The 8,231-nt window shown below is 37.5% G+C and overlaps 1 pseudogene; it reads right to left on the bottom strand.

Annotated features, from left to right (window-relative positions):
• Positions 1 to 6,719: 6,719 nt before the first annotated feature.
• On the bottom strand, positions 6,720 to 7,667 carry LOC103918783 (annotated as a pseudogene).
• Between the last annotated feature and the right edge of the window lie 564 nt (positions 7,668 to 8,231).

Here is an 8,231-nt window from a genome sequence, read left to right as displayed (position 1 = left end):
CTCGTCAGGGGCTCCCTCCTCCGGCTCTTGGTGGGGGGCTGGGGCACCCTCTCACTCCCTGCGCCTTTGCTTTTTGCGGGTTTTGCCGCGGTTTTGCCGCTTCAGGAAGGGTCCCCCGGCGCGATCCTCCGCTTTGGAGCCCTTCGCCTCGGTGGCTTCGAAGTACTCCCATTTCCAATAGCCTTGTTGTACACAATAATTACAGCAGTCTCCGATTCCTTGAGATCCATTGCTTCAAAACTTTTCTCCTCTGCCCCACCTTGGATACCTCTGCACCCTTGTTTCCCTTAATCTAGGGTTATTATTCAATGCTGCTGCCGATGGACTAACTTTATTTTTTTGTTCTTTTGCTTTTGTGCAAAAGCAACTATATTTCCGCAGCATTCTCACTGTTTGTCTATTGATCCAGATGTCCCTGGAGTCAGTCTTGCTATAGATACTTATCTATGATGCCAGACAACGCTGGGAGGGTTTCAAAGATGTGTTAAAGGGGCTAGGATGCTAGTATTATCTCGGTTGTCCAGGGGTACCTTCTATCCTTCATGGACAGCTCTAAGATTCTAAGAAGCAAAGTTCTTATTTCCAGGGCAAGGCTGTCCTTTAGTTTGTTTTACTTAAGCATGAACAATACCAAAGTTGCCAGCAGAATTCCACTATCTCATTACATTGCAGTGTATAACGCGAACTAATACATAACAAAGTTAATACATTTTCATACTAGAAAGACTGATTGATATAATGGTTAGGGAAGGGTATTTTTGTAACATTACCTTTTTAGCACTATAAAAAAAAGATAAGTTTCTCTAGACTTGTGTGCCCTCAGATAAAGAAATAACGGCCAAGATACTTGTTCTTGCCCCCTTCCTCCCCGCCCCCCACTGACTCAATGCTTACTTTACATTTCTCCAATGAAAATTTGGAAATTGTCACTCTCATTGCCAAAAAGGAGAGCTGACTTTCTCCTGAGTGACTCTTCCTTACCTAACTCAAAGAAAGAAAATATGTTGAAAGGAATAAGGAAGTGCTTTGAGAAGATTCTTGTCTATCAGGAACTTTTATCACCACTTGGGTGGATTCAACACAAGGCACAGCAGCATAGCCCGAGACCTTTCACAGCATAGGAATGCTATCTAGTTTAAAACGTGGCATGGTTTAACACATTTTCTCAACAACACTATATAAGAAGTATCAAGCATACAATATCTACATCAGCTTCAAGTTTCAGATTTTCTTATCTACAGTATACTCAACGGCATGAATTCAGAGTCTATTTTGAACACCAACTAAGAATGAACACAGAATTGAAGTTGCAGCAAAACTCTCAGCAATCAGGGTAAAATGTATGTGGGGGAGATTGTCCAGTCCTCAGAAAGCTTTAATAGGGATTAGGCAATCTAAGAAACAATCATAATCACAAACCAGAATAATAGCTGAAGTGCAAAGAGATATCTTTGATTTTTACAGGTTTTCATATAAATATTACAGAAAGTAGAAGTTAATTCCAAAGCAAGAAACTTAATGGAGGAATTGAGGTAGAACACACCATTCATTTTAGTCCTAGTTATTCCACTATTGAAAATTAGTACAACTATAGTTTCTATACACATCTAGTATAAGAATCTACAGGCAGATATAATTCATCTAGACAAATCAGTTGGATCAAAGCATTTAAGTTCATTTTTGCAATCATTCTTACCTATGAGAGTGTTCCACAGTTGTGATTAAGCTGATCTCATACAACTCTCAAGAGTTTAGTTGCTGCCCCTGTGGAATGGTCTACTGAAACAGCTTTCCCCAATGCCGTTTTAATTGCTCAGTTATTGGGCACACTATTGGTCTCTAGATAGATGCTTTGATTGAGAACACTTGCTTATGCTTCAGTATTTATACTAGTCTGCCTGTATGAGGCATCCAAATATATTATTCATAGATGCTCCTTACACTTAGATCATTGACAATGACAGGATGGAATAAACATTAGAAGTCATCTTATATTTAAAATATACCCATATCTCACTATGCTAGCCAGAAAATTAATGTTATCTGTCTAAATTCATATCGGAGCTAACTACCGCCTGACAAAGTAAGCCCCATTTCAGCAAAACCAAACTTCCTAAATACAATTGTTTTAATGCATATAAAGTTCTGTTTGTGTCAAGTTAGTTAAGCAGAGGTCAAAGCAGCACCACTAAGGAACTTGAGTTTTCTCACAGTGGCTGCACTGACAATCACTGAAATTCTAGCAATGCAAAGCTGCTAGAAAGCTACATTCCACCAGCATTTAGATGCAAGTGGCATATCAGGTATTCCCTGCTCCTGCCCTGCTACTTGTCTTATAGCCTGTTCTCCAATCACACATGCAGGATGAGGCTTCGTATAAGAAGGTCTGGAGATAGTCTTGTTATTAAAACAAGAACAAGGCATCAGCATCTGTCTGTAAGCTACAAACATTGTTAAAAACACCTCAGAAATATATACACATGTATAAGTTATGAGGGGGGAGGGGGGGGGGGGGGGGGGAGGGGAAGTGAGCAAAAAAGCTCAGCATAGTTACAGCACAATAATGCAATGGAGAACCAAAAAGGAAGATGTGACCAAGTGCAGAAGCTTTTCAGTGGAAGAACATTTTGACACCTCAGGAACTACAAGTCACCAGATGGGTCTTCTACATACCAGCAAGTAGGTGGCAGCTGAACCAGGAAACTGTTGCAGGACATTAGCCCTTTTGAAGAAAATCTTATGCTGTACACCTGGGTAAGATGCCAATTCTGACTCAAGAGAATTGTCAGAGAAGCAGTTTGAGCAATGCTTACACATTACTTAGGCCTTGCCCCAGTTACAACCCTCTTCTCCCAAGGACAAGGGGCACTATTCTAAAACAAAAGACATACAAAATCCAGAGCATTTGTAAACTGCTTACAACCTGATCCTCTATCAAGCTATGGAACTGTCCCTCAATTTCATCTCAGGTGCTAAGTATTCCCACTAATAGGCTGCTTAAATTTCTCTGTGCAGTTTACCTGGCCAGTGCAGCCCAAGCTGCATCAAATGCAGAGAAGCTTCACACCCCAGTAGACAAATAGAAGATAGGTGTGGTTTCTTTTTTTTTTAATTTAGCTTGGCAGGGAAGACATGATTTTAATTACTTGACTGTAACAGGGCTTGTTTCTGCAGGAAAGTCCTTAGATCACTATATGGAACTTTCTCATTACCAGTTTTAAAAAACAAAAGAAAAGAAAAGACTATATCAAGGTACAAACAATGGCTAGAAACATACACAGATGCTTTATTTACCTTCCCTCTTGTTACAGATTTGACTTCTTTAAAACGTTTGTCAGCAACAATACTACAGCTACATAAGAATTTTATATATAATCCACAACATCCACCCCTAGTATCATTTCATTATTGCCATCTGAAGAGCTACTGTTTGCACAGCCACCATCACATTATGGTAGAGGCAATAAGCATTTTCTAAAAGCATTTAAGGAATTTGTGAATTTATGTAAAATAAGAGTTCAATACAGTTGAAGACTAATCAACTATGATAAGCTAACTATAAGCTTTTTTTATTAAATGGAATCAGTGACCGAAGAATTCAAATAATCCATGGGCCTTCAAGGCGTTCAGCATACTGGACAGTTGCTACACTTTTGCGATGCTCTTGCAGTGTTTGTGGCATATAAAAATATTACTCTGTATCAAACCACTTCAGTTTTCAGGCTGACCTCTTCAAATAGTTTATTCATATATCTAGAAGGAAGAGGAATATATTGCAGCATAAGAACAGCTCTCTGGTCATCTGAAAATGTTATGTAAATGTTTGGAAAACAACCCCAATTGTGTGTGCAAATCCATATAATATATCTGAGGCAAGAGATTACTTTTTAATTGGATTGCACGGGTATTTTTATTCTTCTATACCTTGGATGAATACATCCATTAAAAAGCCAAAACTGCACTGAATAGGGGATGGCCGAAGGGAATATCTCGATACACTGAACTACACAAAATGTTGTTCTAAATTAGATAAAACTTAGCCTAAAGTTTTATACCCTTCTCCAACAGCTTCTAACATGCAGAAGTCCCTAAGACAAAGATCAAGACACTAGATCTGAAATACAGCTTCTTTTAGTTCTGTGCACTGACAAGCAGAACAGTAAACAACATGCCCGCGACCATAAAGGCAATAACAAAATCCAATTATCAGTTAGCTTTTTCAGACATAGCTTTAAATTGTTTCTGGATGCAAAACATACTACATTTTTACCAGCCAACATCAGAACTGGAAGACAGTAATCTTCCTGGGCTTGTATTTCCTGAGATTAGTCTTACCTGAATGCAGGAACCTGATGCAGAAAAGTTATTATTCCAATATCCTTCCACCCATAGCAGTAAGAGTGCTTCTGACATAATTAAGACTTTCTTGAAAAAAAGATGGTTCCAGAGGAGAGAGGACTATGCAGCTCAAACCTCTCCCACAGGAACCACAACCACTGCCATGACTGTTTGTAAATCACCCAAATCAGAAGACTCACCTGTATCCGCAGCCAGCCTTAAAGAATTAGCATCATGTCTTACACAGGGCATATTGATTATACAGGGCATATTGATTTCATTTGCAAAATAAAGCTTAAAGATTTCCCCAAAGCATGACAATATAAACATGAATTTCAAGTGCTTTTGTACCATGACTAATGTAGAATCAAATCTCACTTTTTTAAGAATCTTTATTGTTCTGGAGACAGATAAAAATGTTTTGAAAGGGCTTAGGACATATTGCAGAAACAAAGCAGTACTTAATGGCTTGTTCTCCCTTTCTGGTGCCAGATGCACATCCCTGTTTGTTAGAGCCCACATTATTCTAACTGCATAGTCATAATACGTACACCAATTTGACACACTCCATAAACTTGTCCAAGTAAGCACTCTTTTTTTGAAAATTGGAAAATTTGCATCAGCAAGTATTGTCAGCTCTAGTAGGCAGCATCCTGAAGCAAGTCATTCCTTTCTCAGTAAAAATTATTATTACTGGAGTGTGTCTTGGCTCTCGTCCAAATGCCACTGCAATCACTCAGAATCTCATCATGGTTTAGATAAGTTCCTATAATCATATCATGTCATACAATCATAGGATCACAGGATAATGCTGTTAGAAAGGAAGCTCAACAGGTCTCCAGTCCACAGCTGCCTGCTCAAAGCAGGGGTAGCTGTGAGGTCGGACCAGGCTGCTCAGGGCTTTCTCTAGTTGTAGGGATGAAAAGTACAATCTAATCCTTACCTCTATCCCAGGGCAGATCAGCTAAGCTATTGCTGGCATATGCGTGTAACATAACCGTGAATTAGAAGATGGCATAGAGAAAAGAGTTCTAGCTTCTTCAGGTTTTCATTGTTGGTCATTTTAATCAAGACTCCTGGTAATTCATGTTTTTCTCCTTTGGGCTGTCTCTCACCTGTTCAAATTTTTGGACTCAGTGGACAACACATAGAAATAACCTGCTTACCAAGAGGAAAAAAAGGAAACTCAGTCCATAACCTTGATTTCTATAGGTGAATTTCCTAAAGGAAGTATATTTTGGATTTTTCTGAGCAACTACAGAAAAGGGTTATTTTCTCCACAGGAAGACATATAATTCAGTTAGGTTTCTTTATTAAACATCATAATGTACGCTTATAAAATGGCAATGGGGACGCATATATTGTATTCTCACTTTCTCACTTCAGCTCCGGCTGAAGTATTTGGTACTTATGTGATTGACATTTTGATTCCCACATGCATCTGATAAGCTTTCTGCAAAGCTACAGGTACTTTTTTCTAGCTATTCAGTTAATCCAGCCAGTTGGCCCGCTCAGTAATTACTGTAAAGGTGTCTTTATTCTTATTGGGAGTAGCAGATAATTTATATTCTTGATTGGACATAAACCTGGAAAGTAATTTACTTACTTAAACATTTTGACTGAAACTTTTAGCTTGCAAGGTTATTAAGCATCATCTTATTTTTTCCTTAGCTATGAGGATATTTTGTATATGGCTGAGTACCCCAAAGCAGAATTTAATATGCTCCTGTCAAAACACTCCATCAGCATTTAATTTTCCTCTTGTTTATTATATCTCCATTATAACAGCTAAGTGGTATCATGTGTGTGAGGTGTTCTTTGTATACATCACTAGAGCGAGTAACAGCAGCTGCATGTACTAATAGAGATAGGGCAAATCCTAATATTAGATTTTCTGAAAAAAAAGCCGTTTCCATCCATATTTCTATCACTAATTCACCAGCATAGGATATCATATATGCTTTCTTCTTCAGTCACATTGAAATGCCATCTGAGTAAATGTAGTGGTACATAGACTGATTACATCTGAGCAATATAAAATTAACACATTAACTTATTATTACTTGTTAATGAAAAATTGTTTCATTGCACCTTCGTGGCTTTTTCTTCAGTATAGTTGATATGATCTCTTGCCATATTTTAAAACAGTATAAGAATTAATTGGCGCCTCATCCAAAACAAAGTAAGGTACCAAGCAGTATTCAGTCAACAGAGAAAGCCTACTTGATGGAAGAAAAATCCTTTGAATGCAGCCTAATACAAAAACTATACACCTGATTCAGGATGTCCCTGAACCTTGAAAGTTATCACTACATAGATGCTCTGTTTCTAAGAAAATATCTGCTGTTTTGTCCATTGTCAAAGGAAGAAAGGACTCCCCACTATGGGCCTTTCTGTTCTGTCTGACATGTATGGTTCTTCTTTTGCAGTGTTTCCCAGTAGAATATGTGCTTATTTGTCCAAATGTGATGAGACGTAATTATATAATTGTACAGACAAGGAGAAAATAGGACATTGTATATGTTAAACAATGAATGACTAGGTGGAGGTAATATCTGTGTTCCCTTTGCATTAAGACAGAGCCCAACATAAACATCTTCCAAATGAATATATTTTATCGTTACAGACAATTTTTGAAGCCAGGTCTCCAGAAAAGACATAGCCAGTTCCTGAACAGAAAGGAGGGTGTTTGTCACCTGGCTATTCTTCTTCAGATATGTACCATTTACTTTTTTTATTCCAAATAGGCCTATGCCCTTTCATAAAATAGCCTGTGAAATAATTTTGTGGAGGAGGTGAAAGAGGCCTGAGGAGCTTTTGTATTAGATACATTGTATTAACAAAACCATCACTGTCTGCCTTCATAACAAAGCTTGCACCACTGCAATAAGAGGCAACCCACTTCACGCCCATCAAAGTGTTAAGAGTTATGATAAGTGTCTGGGAAGTCCTGTTGAATAATACCATGATATTGCTCACTTTCTCTCAGTAGGACCTCATTTGGACCCTTGCTCTCAATGCCCAGCATAAACAACTGAACAACCTCAACTCCTGGATTCATTTCCCCAAGTTTTTCTGATGGAACTTCTGTGCTGAATTTCAGCAGCTGTAGTTGCTATTAGCAGTATCAAGAAAGATGTTTTATCTTTACACTTCTCTTTTTCATTAATAATGAATTTAAATGACCATGTTGAAGTGGATCTGGTTTTATTCCCAAATTTCTTATTTTCAGCTGGTAGTTCTCCATTTTCATTCCATAAGAATTGTTTGAATTTTGAAATAATGTTTTTTATGTAAAATATTTTCACTTTCCATCTGAAGATTATCATACCTTTTGGTAAAAAGTATGTCTTTTTCTTCTATGTCATCATTGTTTGGAACTTTACTTTCAGTTAGAGCAGCAAGGTTATCAGAATTCAAAAAACAGAAAATCAAATATATTGCTGTAAAAGAGATGGAGGCAATCAGGAAAACATTTCTTTTGGTGCAGTCCCAAGGAGAGGAGAAGAATCCACTACAGTAGGTCATGTTGGCAGCTTTGAGAGGATGCACAAAAAGCTATTTCTTAATTGGACAGATATTTTGTCAGAAGAGCAGTTAATTTGTAATTGTTTTCCTCAGTGACACAGGAAGATAAAAGCAATCTGCAGGCTTCTGATTCTTCAGGATTCCTTTTTTTTTCTGTTGAAAGTATCCCGTTAATTCATCTTAGAATAAATTGTAAAAACTTTCATAGAAGCCAAAAAAAAAATCTTTAAAAAAAAAAATCATTATTTCATTTTCAGGCTTTACTTCCTAAGAGAAATACAGTATCATAAATACAGTAAGAAATAAATAAAACAATATAAATACAGTATAAAAATAATAATTTTCTCAGCTAGAAGAGAACTTAT

This window comes from Pygoscelis adeliae, unplaced genomic scaffold (assembly GCF_000699105.1).
Source record: "Pygoscelis adeliae isolate BGI_AS28 unplaced genomic scaffold, ASM69910v1 Scaffold466, whole genome shotgun sequence".
NCBI lineage: Eukaryota > Metazoa > Chordata > Aves > Sphenisciformes > Spheniscidae > Pygoscelis > Pygoscelis adeliae.
This window is presented reverse-complemented; position numbering and strand designations above follow the sequence as displayed.